This window comes from Cyrtonyx montezumae, unplaced genomic scaffold (assembly GCF_038088225.1).
Source record: "Cyrtonyx montezumae isolate F1298 unplaced genomic scaffold, pur_monq_1.0 scaffold_17, whole genome shotgun sequence".
In the NCBI taxonomy this organism is placed as follows: domain Eukaryota; kingdom Metazoa; phylum Chordata; class Aves; order Galliformes; family Odontophoridae; genus Cyrtonyx; species Cyrtonyx montezumae.
The window spans coordinates 24,068,055-24,084,733 of record NW_027071903.1 but is presented as its reverse complement, the minus strand read 5'-3'; the positions used below and the strand labels follow the sequence as shown (position 1 = coordinate 24,084,733).

The 16,679-nt window shown below is 43.1% G+C and overlaps 1 protein-coding gene across 3 annotated transcripts in view; it reads right to left on the bottom strand.

Annotated features, from left to right (window-relative positions):
• RAB27A (RAB27A, member RAS oncogene family) overlaps window positions 1-16,159 on the bottom strand; it is a 28,909-nt gene extending 12,750 nt beyond the window's left edge. For 2 of the 3 annotated variants that reach the window (XM_065733829.1, XM_065733830.1), the window contains exons 1-2: window positions 16,085-16,159; window positions 7,677-7,794 (exon numbers count right to left, since the gene is read on the bottom strand). The gene's annotated coding sequence lies outside the window, so the exon portion shown is untranslated. The remainder of the gene's footprint in view (window positions 1-7,676; window positions 7,795-16,084) is intronic. The other variant, XM_065733831.1, reaches the window with a different exon arrangement.
• Between the last annotated feature and the right edge of the window lie 520 nt (window positions 16,160-16,679).

The following is a 16,679-nucleotide window of genomic DNA, read 5'->3' as shown; positions in this document are numbered from 1 at the left end:
TGACCACATCTGCAAACATCATCTCATTTCACAGAGAAGGAACACACATGAACTGTTTCAAAGGGTAGAAACGAACAGAGCACCTCCTTGTATGTCCTTTCTACACTATACCACCAAGCCAGCCCTCTTTAGAGCAGAAAAGCTATCCTGTATAAAACTACTCAAATAAAATCATTTGACTCAACCTCCTCTTCCTTTTCAGGTCAAGTGAAGCAGCTATACAACACAGACGTTACCACAGTGTCCCAGATGTGCAGTGAAGCCAGCCATAAAGCTCATGACTAACACTGTAGGACAAACCACACACTCACAAAGAGACAAAGTAATCAGAATTTGCCAAAAGAAAACGGAGATTAGGTCTATAATTAAATCACATTTTAAGATACCATGGACTTCATCACTTTATCCTTTTGGTGATGGGCAGCAGAACAGCAGATCTGCAAGGGTTACAGTTACTTCTAACAGTGTCCAACTTTCACAAGTGTTGCTCAGCTTGCAGGTAGATCTCACAGACAAAGACGAGTCCTGTCTGGGCCTTGCCTTTCTTGTTCAGGAAGAACCAGACCACACTGGAACAGCAAGGAACTTGTAAGGTCTGCAGGTTCTCCCTGCAATGGCCACCCAGCCATCCGTGGAAGGAGGGAGTGTACTGAAAGGCTTCCAGCCTAGGTGACTCTCACAGTAGGAGTAGAGTGGGTCAAGAAAAGTCATCCCAATCTGCTTAAGAAGGCGCCCAATAGTCATAAATAATAGAACCGTATTTTTAAATGCGCCATGAAAGAAAAAAAAATGCAATTTAGAGCTCAAAAAGTAAAGGTTTAGAGCACTGCAAGTAAAGGTTTCTCTAAATTTGTTATTATGTTTAAAAAGCAGTTGAAGCTTCATGCTTAATATGGAAAAGCTGGAGGAAGAGGAGTCCAATTCCCATCCAGACAGAAAAGGAAAACACTGTAGGTTTCTCAACTAACAGTGCATAAATAGAAGCACAGGGCAATAACACAGTTGTACAGATTTCTGCAAGTGCAAGTAAAATCTGACTTAAAAACAATAATAAAAAAAGAGCTCTCACCCAGGAGAGTTCAACAGCTACTGAAGTGAGATCGTGTCTGCTTTTTATGTCACCTGACCTGTTACAACAGAAGGAGATCTGGAAGATGTTCTCTACCTGACACAGCAGCACTCCCATCACGCTGCAGCAAAGCACTGATCACATTCGTGCCTGGGCAGGCGAAGCATGGCCAACAGCCACACCCTGCTCTGAGGCTTCAGCACACCTCGCTGCTTCAGAGCTGCTCACTGCCAGGGACTTGACAGCTCCACTGTAAAACAGGGACTGGGAGTTAGACAACGTTCCTACTCTTTGCAAGGAGTACCTCAGAGACATACAAATGTAACAGTAACAAATTATGACATCAATTTTTATATACTGAAGCAACCTTTCCACTAATATATGAGCAGGAAATTCAATGCCCTGCATCCTTCCGCGATGTGGTTGCTCTGACTGCTTTGGCACCAGCTCCTGGTTAATCCACAGCCCACTCTTAATATTTGTAACACATCACTAGGTTGTATCTGCTCCTGAGAGCATAAAAAAAATTATGAATGACAGACAAACAGATCTACATATAATTTCCTGTTTTTTCAATCTGCAGGTCTGGCTATGAGGTGAGGAAAGTATACAGACTCCCACAGCAGTATGACCAGAAAAAAGCAGTTAATACAGCTGTGTTGATACAGCACGAAGTACAGGGCTTTAAAAAGTAAAACATGGAACAAAGATTCCTTTCCAGTTTTGTTGTGGTCAAATAGCCTCAAAGAAAGATATCGTTTCTGCCCTTCAAACAGACTGACCAAAGTTTTCCAGGCCACCTTATTTCTCATTTTCCTAGGCATCACAGCAGCACATTGGTCCCAGACCCTCGGCCAGAATCACGCAGGTGTGCTCCTGCTCGGCAGTAGGGCAGGCTGTGCGTGAGCCAGCAGCGTGGGCGCCTCCAGGATGTCACCCACAGTGCTGCTTGTGGTCACACGAGAAAAAAGACACTGAAAGAGGAGGATTCTAGGAATCATACAATTACAGGAACTGAGCATTTAATTAAGGGATTATTGGGTTTTCCTGGCAATAACAAAAACCTTCAGCAGAGAGAGAGAATACACACACAAAGGAAAAATCAGAATAAAGACCAGAAAAGGTAAAATCTTAAAACTGAAAAAGAAAGCAATTTAACATATATGGTTAGAATATGAATGAAGTGACACCTCAGGGAAAACGTGTATGAATTTGTGCTAGAGAAAATATTAGATTTTATGCTTAGCCAATGCTGATGATTCAGTAGACAGCAAACACATCCATCAGGCTTAGTTCTTTGTTTAAGTCCACTGAAGTACACTCTCTGTCAACAGCCAGAGGAAAATATTTGCAGTTGCTTTTAATATATATACACTACTTTTTTCCTCCAGGTCAGGAAAGTTCTCTGCAGTCTTCCACTTTGTTTTGGAGGACAGAAACCTGGAATACAAACAATGTTTCTGGAAAGGTCACACTGCCAAGCTCATGCTACATTACAATGGAAACAGTCTGGCAAAGATTATCGATCATGATTAGGTCAACCACAAGCATATGGAGAAGGTCAGGCAACAGACAACCTGAACATATATAATAGCCACTATTAAATAAGGGAAAAATTCACTCAAATATGATACAAATGCGACCATAAAACTGCCTCATTCATCTGACAAGATGATGCAAACAGAATGGGTGGGGCAGGAAAGTCAGAGCAGAACTTAATCCACCTTTCTCATCCTTTGGGTTGGGAAATATCTGCCTCCCATTTTTCACATGAAATTATCTCTGCTCCTTACTAACTCCAATTTTTGATTGGAAGGTGAAACAGAACTTTTTTCATGCTACCTTTCTTTCTTTAGCAGTATTGCTTTTCTAGAAGGTTGAGATCTGCCCTTATTTTCAGCGTAAGTCACTTTACTTAGTTCAACAATAAAAAACAAGGAAACATGGTATATAGCACTTCCTGCAGTCCTTCTTGTGCATGACCTTAGAAATACTTGGAAGTTCCAATAATACTTGGAAACTGGAATCAGAAGCAGGGAAAAAAAATAAATAAATAAGAGGCAAAGTTGTTAATTACCTGTGGGAAAAAAAATAAGGAAACAGTTGGTTGAGAAATACTCTGTTTACAAACTAGAATGGTTTATTCCTTCTGTCCTTTAATCTAGGATCAGATGCGATCAGACTTGAAATACAAGAGACAGAAGATTTACAGGGAGCCAGTGCGTGCAGACAGGGAAAGAAATGTCTAGATTGACAAAACTGAGGCCCAGCTAAAATTTTAAAAACCACAATGCCTTGACAGAGGCATTCTTGCAGGTACGAAGGCTCTCTGCATACCCCAGGCACATTGGCAACCACTGCTACGTGGAGGCAGCCAAAGCACTGCAGGCTGGCAGCGTGACACTTCAAAGAGATGGAGAGGCGGATCAATAATCAGCTCTTAGAAGGACTAAAAAAGGGCCTGAGCCTTTGATTTCAGAGTCTGTAATAGCTACAGTCTTAAAGAGAGATTTTCAGGCAGTAGTGAGCAGGATTTTTAGTAAACGTGTCTGGATGTAATGAGCATATGTAATGTTTCCATGTTTCACTAACATTACAAGGTTAGAAACAAGTTGCTGAGAATACTCTGAGCATAATTTAACTTGTCCTTTACATAATAAAAGACCACCTCTGCTTCAAATAGATTCAAGCAGAATTCAACAGGCATTACCTGTTCTCTTCAGAAAGCTACTAACACAGGCCAGCAAAGCAGAAGCCTGTCAGCTGAGGCATGCTTTTGGCTCAAAGGTATCACTCAAAGCCTTCTAACAAAAAGCTAAAACTGCAGGTGAGCTTTTTTTGTTCTTTTTGTTTCTACTTTTTTTTTTTTTAAGAATTGAAAAATAAGCCTACTCTTTCCCTAAGTCATTACATCTTCCTCTTGAACAGCTCCAGAGCTGCAGCACATATTAAGGCTGTCCAAGCTCTCTATTGAGTCTGTGCAACATGCCAACATATTCACAGTGCTTTGGCAAAAAGTTTGCTCCATTTGTATTCTAGAGCATGAGGGAAGGGATCATTCAAGAGAAGCAGCAGTTAAGTTGGCTGAACTGCACAACACAAAGCTTCCACTCAAAAAGCTGGTTGCTTTCCAACCTGAGATGCCAATTCAGCAATTTATCTTGCTCCTCTGATCAGAATCCCAAATTACAGTGTGAATTATAGTTAAGCCTTGATGTTCAGCAAAGGCTGCTCAGATAAGCAGCACGGCGAACCACGATTTCTCACACTAATATGAGCCCTGCACAGAAAAGAAAGGAATCACACGCCCACTGCCACAGCGTTTCCTTACTCATTGTGCCAGTTAATCTCAGACTGAGAAGGCCAGCAGACAGATGCTGAGCTGAAAGCTGGCAGCTGCTGCCAGTTTGTCATGCTGCAGATGCCCTCCTGCAAAATTCCTTCTTCAAGCTTCATGCAGACATAGGGTCCCCAAGTTTCACTTTTAACAGAGGTTTGACATATGATAACAAGCAATTTCCTACCTCTACTCCCAGAATTTTTCCATTTAATTTTTTATCCAGAATGCTTCTCTATTACCAAAGTTCCAGGAAAAAATATACAGTTATTCTAAGAAAATGAATTGCCACTCAGACTGCTCTAATTGATCCAAGCAGTGCAAGGTCCCTGCAGAAGACTGCATCAAGGAATCCCAAATGTAGTTACCATATCACACTGGGTTCAAACTGTGCTTTCTTGACTGAAGAGTAACCAGAAAACTTTGCATACTTCTGAAGACTCAGAATATTGCAAGCAAACTGACAGCACAAGTAGTGATCAGTAATTTTTTATGTTCTGCATTGTAAGAAACTGGCAGTACGCAACACACTGTCCAACAAGACTTCTTATTTGAAAATGCTCATTACACTAGGCACTGCTCTTTCACCTTCTATTAAAACATCAGCTTCCATTGGAGGTGTTTGGTTGGACTTTCAATTACTTCTATTTCCTACAGTCGGAAACAAGCAAACTAAAAAGAAAAAAAAAACCAGTAGTGAGATTCCAGTAAAACCAAATTCTACAAAGTGAAACAGAAAATCTCAGCGTTACTCCGAGCAGCCACACTGACTGCAGCAGAGCAACCTACTCACTGCCTGAGATTTCCCTGTCGCAGTAACTCCAGTTCTGCTTCTGTTTATGTGGACAAATTGCAGCATAATGTATTAAAGCTGCATTTTTCAAAAGAAACTCTATTCCTACGTCAGGGTGTTCAAACAAAATTCAGAAGCAGGAGCTGTATTATTTACAAAGCCAAACATACTCAACCAATGAAAGGTTACCCTAAGTTTTTCTCCTTATAAAGCTCCTTCAGCTTCCTTTTGACAGGAGCTTATTTCCCTCATCCTGCCAGGACACGTTCCAGGCTATTTTCCATGAACAGTTCACACAATGTTTTGAATTCATTCTTTACATTTTCTATAGTTTTAGAACTTCTGTTGGTCTTTTTTTTCCTCAATACTTTTAAAAAGGAAAAATGCCTGCACTTTATCTTTGATGTCATTCTTTTAAAAATCCAGTTGAATTAGATTCCTAGTTTGTCTTCACCGGGCTTAATTACTTAAGCTGTTCTGCTGGAAGTAGTGCTGTGACATTCCCAGAGCCACAGGAAGGATGGGGAGGGAAGGGGACAGCACCACGCACTAGAACATTGCTTTGCTCTGACAAAAACAGAACCTCAAAAATATCAAAATTTAGTCTGTGTCAGTAATTTGAAAGTTATCTCCCTATAGCAATTTCTAGACAGTGTTTCCATAAGACAAAACGTTCAAAATGCAGTTATAATGCAATAATTGAAATCATTATTTAGCAATAAACTACAATGAGACAAATGTGACAATGACTCCTTCCCAGCTCAGCACAGAAGTAAATAACACAAAGTCAGCGCCGGTGCTTACAGAAATCCCATTCCCATTTCTTCATACAAGCTCTTCCACACTCTGGGGACGCCTATAAGGAAATAGCAGGAAAACACACTTGTGTAGCTACATTGTTGAATTTGTTACTTTTCTCCCCAAAACAAAGGCTGATGATTAGGACTAGAAAAACCATCGTAAGATAGTCTGTATCAATTACAACCTTGGGTTGTGTCTTGTGACCTTCCCAGACATGGAGGAAACTACTGTCGTCTGTTCTCTGTACAGCTCCTCCATGGTTAGTCACAGTCTACAAAAACTGGAATTTCAGTCCACCACTAGAAAAACGCTGACAAACACCCAGGCCAGGAAGAACACCTCATTGCAAATTCACGCTTGGGGTGGCAAGGAACAACCAAATCATAGGGGCACAGAAGCAAAGCACAGTGATGCTATCCCACCCCACAATGCCTTTAATGTAATTAAGAATGAAACCATTTACTCTCTGACAGAACAAGGTCAGTGAACTAGATAAGCTCTCATGTTTCCCTGCGGTTCATTTTATTTCATTAATTAAAAATGCCAGTCTACGCAACAGACTTTTTAAAATTCCTTTTATTATCAACACATTTATTATACATGAGAACAAACACAGTGGTGCACCACTCAGTTAAAAACCCACCATGCTAAAGGACCACTGTATTAAGTATAAATTATGTTATTGAGAACGCAGGAATAAATACGGGGGGATGGAGGGGGACTGGGTGGAGTTCAAGCAGAACAACGTTTCACAAATACTGAGTTATACTGTTAGTATCATGAGATGTTATTTGCACAGCACACCTTACCATCGAAGGCCTAATTCTGCCCTGTAACTATACAGCAAGTATTGGCATAATGCAGCAGGAAATGCAGGCTGACTGCCTGGGATCTGAAAGGGCATCTTTTGTTACCAAATCCTGACACTGGTCACTGCAGTCATTTTAATCTTATTGATAAACATACCCAGTTTTGTCTTTACCTCAGACTGATTTCTTTCCTGTATTCCTACTTTCCTACTAAGGGATGAAATCCAACTCAGTGAGCCCACACTAACACAGCTACAAACTACAGGAAGCACATTGGTTGTTTAACAAGAAAATCAAAACATCATAACCTGTGATGGGTTTCTTTTGGTGGTTTTGTGGTTTTTTTTTTTTTGTTTTGTTTTGTTTTTTGTTGTTTTGGTTGTTTTCTTTTGTTTTGGTTGGGTTTTTTTGTTGTTTTTTTTTTTTGTTTTGCTTTTAAGCTTTGACACCCATACCAGTGGAAACACTCTCATCTCTTTGTATCCATTTTGAGTCCTCTGCCACTCTCTCTACCATTAATTACAGTGAGAAGGACCCACACCCCAAACACTTACCAATTGCCAAAAACAGGCAGCAAAAAGACAAAACCTGAAGAGGTTATGGTTTTAAATGCCAAAGCTGCAGCCAGGTTCTACACAAATCAGAGTACTTCACAATTTTAAGTTTACTTTTCCCTCCAGATCACCAATATTCGTCTATGCTAAATCAGGTCTCTCAAATCAACACCTTCACAGCTGTGTCAAAAACCCAGAATCATTGTCTCAAAGCTCTTAACACAACAGCAGTAGGAACAGGACAACTGTCAGCTCAAGAAAAACACTGCAATCAATCTTATAGGAATAAATAAAAGAGGAAACACATACATACCTACGCTTAGCAGCTGCAAGTGGACCTGTAGATCTCCAGGGGTACCTCAGCACAGAGTTTCCTGCCCCAGTCCAGATCTCTTGAATACCATAGTCAAGCAGAAAGAGGCATTTATCATCTGTAAATAATATCAGCAGAGAAAAAAAGTAAAACCAAAACAGCGTAGCTTAGAAGAACAGCTCTAAAACTTGCACTGGCATGCAAAGCTGCAGGCCCGCACCACCTCCCTGCCCACCTAATTACATTCAGCTGCTTGTCATGTGGTCTTGCTGACCGATCAAGTGATCTCTGTTCCTCCTTTTAAAACCAAGAAACACAGACAACCAGATTTCCTTAACCCAGGTAACAAACCTTGAGCCCTTCCTTACACTGCTGACCCTCCTGCTTCTTGTCAAACGGAAATGGAGGCTGCATTATGTTTTACTGAAAATACAAATAAAATACAGCAAATACAGAAGTCTATTTATTGTAACAAAGCATAACAAATAGTAAAAGCAACTGAAACCTCAGGGAGAATTTCAGTTTAGCGCCCAGTGTTATGCCTCTGCAGGGGACAGAAGGAGCCACCTCTAGGCAAGCCAATGCCAAGTGCTGCATGAGGGCAGGGGACGGGATGGCAGCAGGGCAGTGCCAGGGCTCGGGGATCCCAGCCGGCCCTTGGGGGCTCTCAGCTCCAAAAAGGAGCTGCAGTAGGATGGTGACAGGAATTTTCTGTACCGCTGCAGCTAAATGTGCCAGCACCCCTCAGCCCTATGAGATGTGCAGACACTCAGTGTGCTCAAAGACAATGAGATAAAATGACTGATTGAACGTGGAAATCATCCTCAACAAGTCCCTCCAGCAGGGCCCAATCCATGCACTCAGGCATTGGCACCGAGGCACTCTCTGGCTGGAGGTCCCTGCCCACAGTCCCTCTCACAGCTGCTGCTGACATTGCAGGTGCTGACTGCAGAGAGCTGAAAGACAGGAGTGCAGCAAGCAACAGACCCACCACACAGGATTGGACAGACCTGAGCATTTACAGACAGCGAGTCAACTTGCACAACACTTCTGCACCTCAGTTTGTTTCCACACAGTGTTTCAAGAGCAGAGAAGTAAGAAAGGAAACTACGGTTTCTAAGACTGCTCTCCAGCCTTGCTACTTACAAAGTGCAGCAGACAGCTAGATGCAAAATTTAACAAATCCTTAATGCATTCATCTACCAGACAGACGGCCCCAAAAGTTTAACTCATTTGCCACAGCACTCCACTACCTCACCTTGTTTGCTGTGAATTGAGGAGACATAGCTTGCTCTTCCCTCAGTGAATGCACACATTTTGTTACACTGAGATGGTAAACAACTATTTGAGCTGGAACTTTCTCATGTGCTGCCTCAGCATTTTCCCAGATTTAATAAGATCCATTTCTCTGACATTTTGTCACAGGTTATTCCAGCCTTCAATAATTTCACCGCAGCTGAAGAAGCTCTAAGCCCTATTTCTGCTCCCACACACAATTCAAAATGTTGGCACTCAGTTTTCAGCACAGTGAACTTTTTCTTCTTTAACTGCTTTCCTGATCAATACCAGCACATTTGCTTATAGTGAAGAAATACTCCAACCACAAGCACCCAAGGATGTCTGGTAACTGCAGAAGGAGGAACAGGATAAGGCGCGTTGACAAAGCAACAGCTTTGCTGTGTTGCAAGCAGTTCTGGGAGCGGGGTGCTGAGCACAAGCAGCTGGCTGCAGGTCACAGCCAGCAGTGTGCAAGCAGCTTGAGCTGTTCCACACAGAAAGGCTCTGGCCATCTTTAAGGAGAAATTCATTCATAATTTCCAGACTCCACCTTTTTATTTCAGAACTGAAGGAGGCTGCCTAACTTCCTTCTTACCAACCCAGCATAAAGAATATCCACCAACTCTCACTCTCCCTCTCCAGAAAGCCTTTTATTAAAAACAGTGAGACTTGGCTGGGAAGGGACAGTTGAAATAAACTTTATTTTCCCTAGGTGAAGCTACACTGATTTCAAACTACAGTTGGTACCGAAGCAGAGGGCACCAACACTTCTGCAGAACATCAGAAATGCTGCAGCAACAGCTGAGCTGGGGGGGGAGGGCAGAGAGCCCTCCTCACACTGCCACTGGAGGCTCACAAGGGATGAGATGAAGGGTTCAAAGCATCCTGCAGCTACGAAAGGCTGTTTTGAAGCCTCAGCTCTACAGAGGAATGGCCAGCTGTTTGCTTTAATAAATTTTCCTGCTTCTTTTTCTTTTTTTGAACAAGAATTATGAACAGGTTGTGTGAAAAAGACAATCCAAATGGCTGGAATTTACAGCCGTCTTGTAAAAATGATCTATGCTATACAGGCCTAGGAATGCAGGAGGAAGTTGGAGGAAAATCTAATGCTGGACAGCACGGAGCATTGTTCATTCTGAGCATGAGAAAATATGCCTTTGTATATTCTACAGTCTTAAGAAAATCTACAAGTGTCCAGGCAATCCCTAGCAAGTGTTTCCCCAAGAAGAAAAGGCCGAATTGCTAGATGGTTACCTGTCTGACCACAGTTCCCAAGGGAATTTGGGCATCTGCCACTGGAAATAGAATTGGGGGTGAAAGGATCTGAGCAACAGCCCACCTCAGGTGATCCTACAGGTGATTATTCTCTGTTTCCAAAGCCAAAAGCTGCAAACTTGCCCAACAGCAGTGTCAACTGCCCTATTTAGCCCCCAAATCCTCTGGGATCTGTTTTTCAGCACTCTGAATGGTTAATGGCTGTTTCCAACACACGTTAAAAGCTCAGCATGCTTTTACTGACAGCCACAGAGCAGCCTTCACATGCACATACAGCAGATGCTCCTGAACAGTGCTGTCAGGCTGCAGAATGGGAACAACCAGCAGGCAGCGCAGGGTAATGGCACTCATTAGCATCCACAAATCTTATCTGTGCCACAAAACTTCTCCTGGAATCAAAGAGGAAACTTTAACAAATGCGAAAGGAGGAAAAACAGCCACTGGGACACATATGCTGGCACTGCATATATGCTAGCAAACTTCAAAAAGAGCCAGATCAAATGCTAACGGTAATTATTTCACAGGGAGATCAATATCCCACAAAATGCAGGAATAAAAAAGAGGGAAGAAAAAAGTAAGATGGAAAAATAAGAACATGTTAACTGGTATGGGCAGATTGCTACAACTGTAATAAGAAAGTCAGTCCTATCCTTTGAATAAAGGCCACTTCTCATGAAAAGAGACTAAAAAATTGGAGGAGCTGTCCGGATGAGCTCCAATGGAAAGCTGACCTGCTGTCACGTGCCACATCGATCACAGAAAGGCTTGGGTTGGAAGGGACCCCAAAGATCACCTAGTTCCAATCCCCTGCCATGGGCAGGGATGCCAATCACTAGATCAGCACCAGATCAGGTTTGCCAGGGCCCCGTCCAACCCAGCCTTAAACACCTGCAGGGACAGGGCATCCACAGCCTCTTTGGGCAGTTTGTGCCACCAACTCACCACTTCTCAGTGAAAAGCTTCCCCCGACATCCAATCTAAATTTCCCCTCCTTTAGTTTAAAATCATCCTCCCTTGTCCTATCACTATCTACCTGCATAAGAAGTTGTTTTCCCTTCTGTTTATAATCTCCCTTTAAATATTGGAAGTCTCCTTGAAGCCTTGTCTTCTCCAGACTGAACAAGCCCAGCTCCCTCAGGCTGTCTTCACAGGACACGTGCTCCAGGCCTCCTTACTTACTGCCACAACAGCCCATAAACACAGCAACGTGCCAATGTCTGAAGATGGAACTAAACAGACCCGAAAGGAGGGGACAAATCCCTGATGCGAGAAGAGTAGTAGTAGTAGTTCTTCAGTATACAAAAAACCACCAAGAGTGAAAAGAAAGAAAAGGTGACTCATACTCAAAAGGTCCATTTTCACATCAGAAAAGTAACAGCTGAAGTTTGTCAGCATCAGGTCACGAAACGCCCCTTCAGCAAGCAAAACGAAAGCAGGCCAAGCAGGCATCCTGCAAGCCAAAAGGCACACGGGCTGAATATTCTGTAATACTACAGTTTGAAGCAAAACACTCACGTTTCTCTGTTTCAACTGCAGTCAAGACAGCTACTTGTGAACATTTCTGAGCTCTTTTTCAGCAGTGCTAAAGTATCAGTATCTTTAAGGGCAGCAGTGTTCTTAAACAGGAAACAGCTTCTTAAAAGATAGCCTCCTCTGATAGTGACACCAGATGGGTAACTTCCAAATGCAACCAGAGTCTCTTCAAGAATAAAATGTATTAACCACTAAAAGAACAAATACACGTATCAGTTTTGTTCTCATGCAACATCTTACTCCCTGAAGGCAGGAATTTGCTGCAAGAGTGGACTCAGCATCACACTTTGGAAAACCTTGGAAAAAAAAAACACTGCCTTTTTTTTTTCATACATGAAAAAAAAATAAAATCAAAATTCTGCTTCCAGAAAGCAAATCTGCTTACGTTCAAAGAACAAGTTAAAGTCTCTCAGAAGAGACCAGTAAAATTATCTCAAACAAGTGGATCTCATCAATTTGTCATTTCTGTTGAACTTACTGTCTTCCCATCAACTTCTATTAATGTCAGTGTAGTTACAGTTTATCCTCCAGTAAAGCCAAGAGTGTTCATGCCTGCTCTAGACCCAAATGAAAAGGGAAAGGTAAAATCATGTTTTGATTTCTGAATCACGAATCTCTGAGAAAGTTCTGTAATATATTCGAAATAACATATTAGAAAGAATACAACATCTAAATACAAGGTACTAAAAAGCCAAGAAAGGGCAAATAAAAAGTTCTGAATTTAAAAGAGAAATAAAATGTAACAGCTATTTGCAAGAACAAACATGGTTATTCATCTGGACTGAAAACATGCACAGTTTTGCTTATAAGAAAAGGCATTTTTGGCAATATTCACATCGTTCAAATTACATCACCTGTACTTAAAAGAGGAATATTAAAGGTAAATATTTTAATATTTAATCTATTTCACATATTGCAGCTCATTTTAAGTGAGATGATGGTTCCTCGTGTCATAAATCCTTATGAAGTGTGTGCCTGATTTCACGAGGAGCACCGTGCCCTGTAGTGTATGCAGACAGAATTGTCTGTATTTTGGTACACAGCTGTAACTGCACACTAATAACTTCATGCCTCTATCTTTAGCCTGAAGAGCTACAAGTCCCCTTTGAGATCAGCGATCTTTACCTACATATCAGAAGGGCTGTCTAAACGTATTTTTTAACTTATAAATGTAGTAGTTTTATAGGGATCCGTTGTAAATGAATGTGCACTATAGCTTCCTTAGAAAGGATTTTCAATGTTTTGCAAGTCTACATCAGTACAATTTCAAAAGCTGCTCTGATGTTTTTACCCATGCTCCAGCTGAACTGTTCACATTTGTTCTTTGCACTACCTGATCTAAATACAGCTACATGGAGTCCTCACATCCCTTTCATTTAGGTACCTGCTTTACAGATCTGCAGAATCACTGCAGAAGCTTAGAGCACGTTTAAAAATCTTATTTGCAAGGACCCACAAATTCAACTTTCATTTAAAAAGCCTATTCATACATCTACCAGCTCCTTTTTCCACTGCAAACCACAAACTTCTACAAACGTTGCACTCCTCCTACCCAGCTCCTATCTTCAGTGCTGTTTCCTGCCCCTTTCCTGCCTCCCTGTCAGCCTGCTATGATTCATCTCACCCATTTCTCTCAGTCAGAGTATCGCCATAGCGAAGGGGAACAGCTAGGAGAAATGGGTTCACAAACTCAGGAAAAGAGCGATGCCATGGTTTACACCTTGATGTTACCTCAGAGCCAGAAAAGCAGTGATATATGTATTTTTTTCTTCAGTAATTCAAAATACTTGCCAGGTCAGCTCCAAAGTGCTGGCCAGTATGTGAACAGGATGCCAACATTTGGGATCATGCAAAACTCTCATACACATATCAGACTGCTTGCTGTTCCTTGAAGCCACAGCAACATCACAGGAAAAACAAATATGCTGGTTGTATGTTGTATTTTAATACATATGAATGCCAGAATTTAATCTTCAAAGGTTATTATATCAGAGAATAAATCACAGAAGTTGAGACTACTTATTACAGCAAACAGAAGTAAATTCTGTTGTATAATTTATGAAAAGAAAACAATATAACGATACTCCAGTAATGAAATGAGAGGCTAAGACTCCTAATTCATCAAGGCTTTACCTCCAGAGGAGATAAAAGTGTCTGATCACAGCTGATTTAATGTGGTATGAGCCAGCCCTGACTCCTTACAGGGATGCAGTTTTCAAACTAGAAAGACAAAAAAAGCAATCAGAGAAAGAAATCTCATAATCAGATGCTGTTCCCATAGGAAGACAAGTTGGGAATATATTTGTATAAACACACACACAAAAAAGTTTTTGCTCTGTAAGTGAGCTGCTTTTAAAATAACTATTCCTTAGATTGTGCTGCTCCCAAACTGCTTTTCAGACATGTCTGAAGTCAGTTCCATAAACACAACAGTACACAGGCAGCCTCTGCAAGACACAGGCATAAAAGCAAGTTCTTGAGCACCTGACGCACCCAGACGAGCAAATGTTTGGCTATAAATATGTGGGCAGCCCTTTGAAATCACAGAAATAAGAGCAGATTTCAGTATCTGCTGGATCAGACCGTGTTTGCAGTGGAGTATCATAATAAAGCTTTAACACAGAAGAGAGTGTTTGGATTAACTATTTAATCAAGTTTAATGATTACAAGTTGCCTTTAAAATGTACTTGCTGAACCATTAAGCAACAGGGGAGAAAAGAGCTCCTGCTCCTTACATTCCATCCCCAGTGCCTGCTTCTAGACAAACTTCTCAGCCCTCTGCTGCCCACGAGGGACAGCTCCCGGGCACAGGGCGGTGTGTTCTGAGCACAGACAGACGAACCCCCCACACAGCACAGCAGGCACCTGGCAGCCACAGAGCAGCTGGAAATCCTAAGGTGATGCACCAGGATCACTGCTCGTAACGCTCACTTCTCTAAATGCCAAAAGCTACTGAAAAACTTTTTTATCTCACTGATCTTTTTGAAAGGAAATATGCAGTCAAGCGATAAAATAACGCGTAACGATAGAGATGAAAACAAACTTACAATCTGGATTTAGATAGCCGGTCACAGACAAGAAATTTTATTAACTGTGCAAACACTAGAGATGTTGCAGCACCAAACCCCACCCAGCTTCTTTTGGAACAAGTTAAAGAGGTGTAAAATCAGAACCCTGAACCAGAAACACAGGAATGTGTTGTTCTTTCTTCCATCTTTTCAAACATGCTTTAGAGACATCCACTTAGAATCACAAATACTACTCCTACAAGTCTGTGTCAACACAACATAGATTTCAGATGAAATGTGCTTTTTCCTGACTGGAAAACACTTCAAACAGCAACTTAAACTTTAGGTGTCCATGAAAAGAAACGGATTGAGAGAACAACTCCATGTAGGAATGCACACCCAAGAAAAGGCATGCAGGTCAGATCTTAGAAATTGCTCACTGCTATTAACACACTTTACACACAAAAAATCAATAAGCATTTTGTAGAGCTTCAATAAAAGCAGAATACACAGAGAAAGATCACCTTTCCAGTAGCGCTCAGTAGAGTTCCTCACTCCAAGCATGCAACTGAAGAAAAACTTGTAAATGCTAATTACTATGGAAACTACGGGCAATCAGAAAGCTCCAAATCCACCTGAACAAAACCCAAGGGAGAGTGTTTCTGGCAGTCCCCCACATGTCCTTTATCTTTTGCCAGTAGCATAAAAACCATCACTTATACTGGAATACAATCTAGCTGCCTATAGAGCTAGAACAACTGAGCTTTCCTGATGGATTTAGCTTTCCTTAGATCTCAGACCATCAAAGCATTTCCCCCAAGCCTTGCAAATCAGGCCCAGACAGCCTCCCTCACCCTTCAGCTCGAAAAGCAGCAGCAGACGCGCTGATCCTCTAACGCGACGCTGTTACAGCTAATCAGACAAAACGCGCTTACGCTGCTCCCTCAACAACTTCCCATTCGCAATGGCCCCGCACCTCTCACTTTACATGTGCGGGCGCTGGGCCGCAGGTGCCGCACACAGAGCCGTAGCCGTGCCCGCAGCGGGGACACGCGGGGACACGCGGCTTCTCCGTGACGCTCGCGGACGCCGCACAACGACCCGACGCGCGGCTCGGGAGCGGGGCTCACACGCGGCCCCGAGACGCGGAGCGTGATTCTCGCAGCGCTAAGGCCGCTCTGTCGCACCCGTCCGTTTGCCGGCTTCAGAAGGAATCGCGGTTTTTCCCCGCAGCCCCCACACCACCCGCACCGAGATCGTTTCCGGACGGGTCCCGCAGCGGAGCTGCCCCATCCCGGCCCCGCCGCCCCGTACCTCCGGCAGCGCCGCGTCGCTCCGCACCTGCCCGCTCGGGCGGTAAGGGCGCGTTTTCCGCCAGAGCAACATCACTTCCCGTGGGGTAGGGGCAGGCGCCGAGCGGCCCCGCCCGGACGCGGGGCACAGGCAGCACCGCCCCGCTCCCCGGGCTGAGCCGGCGCCTCGCAGCCGCCCGGCGGGCCCCGCGCTACCAGCAGGGGCTCCCCTCGCACGGCAGCAGCTCCCTGTCGGTCCCTCGCGGCCGGGCAGGAGTTACGTGACTTTGTACTGTGCTTCCAGCGCAGGAGGGACGCGAAGCAGGTGGAGCAGGTCCAGAGGACCACGGGGACGACCTGAGGGCTGGAGCACCTCTAACGAAGAGGGACTGAGAACTGGGCTTGTGTAGCTTGGAAGAGAGAAGGCTCTGGGGAAACCTCAGTGCGTCCTTCCAGTACTTGAAGGGAGCTTATAATGCAGGAGGGAGCGCGACTTTTTATGTCTTGATAGCGACAGAAAAGGGCCATATAAAACGTTGCTCTTAGCTTTAAACTAAGAGGGGAGATTTAGGTTAAATGTTAGTAGGAAGGCCTTGACTCAGAGGGCAGTGAGACCA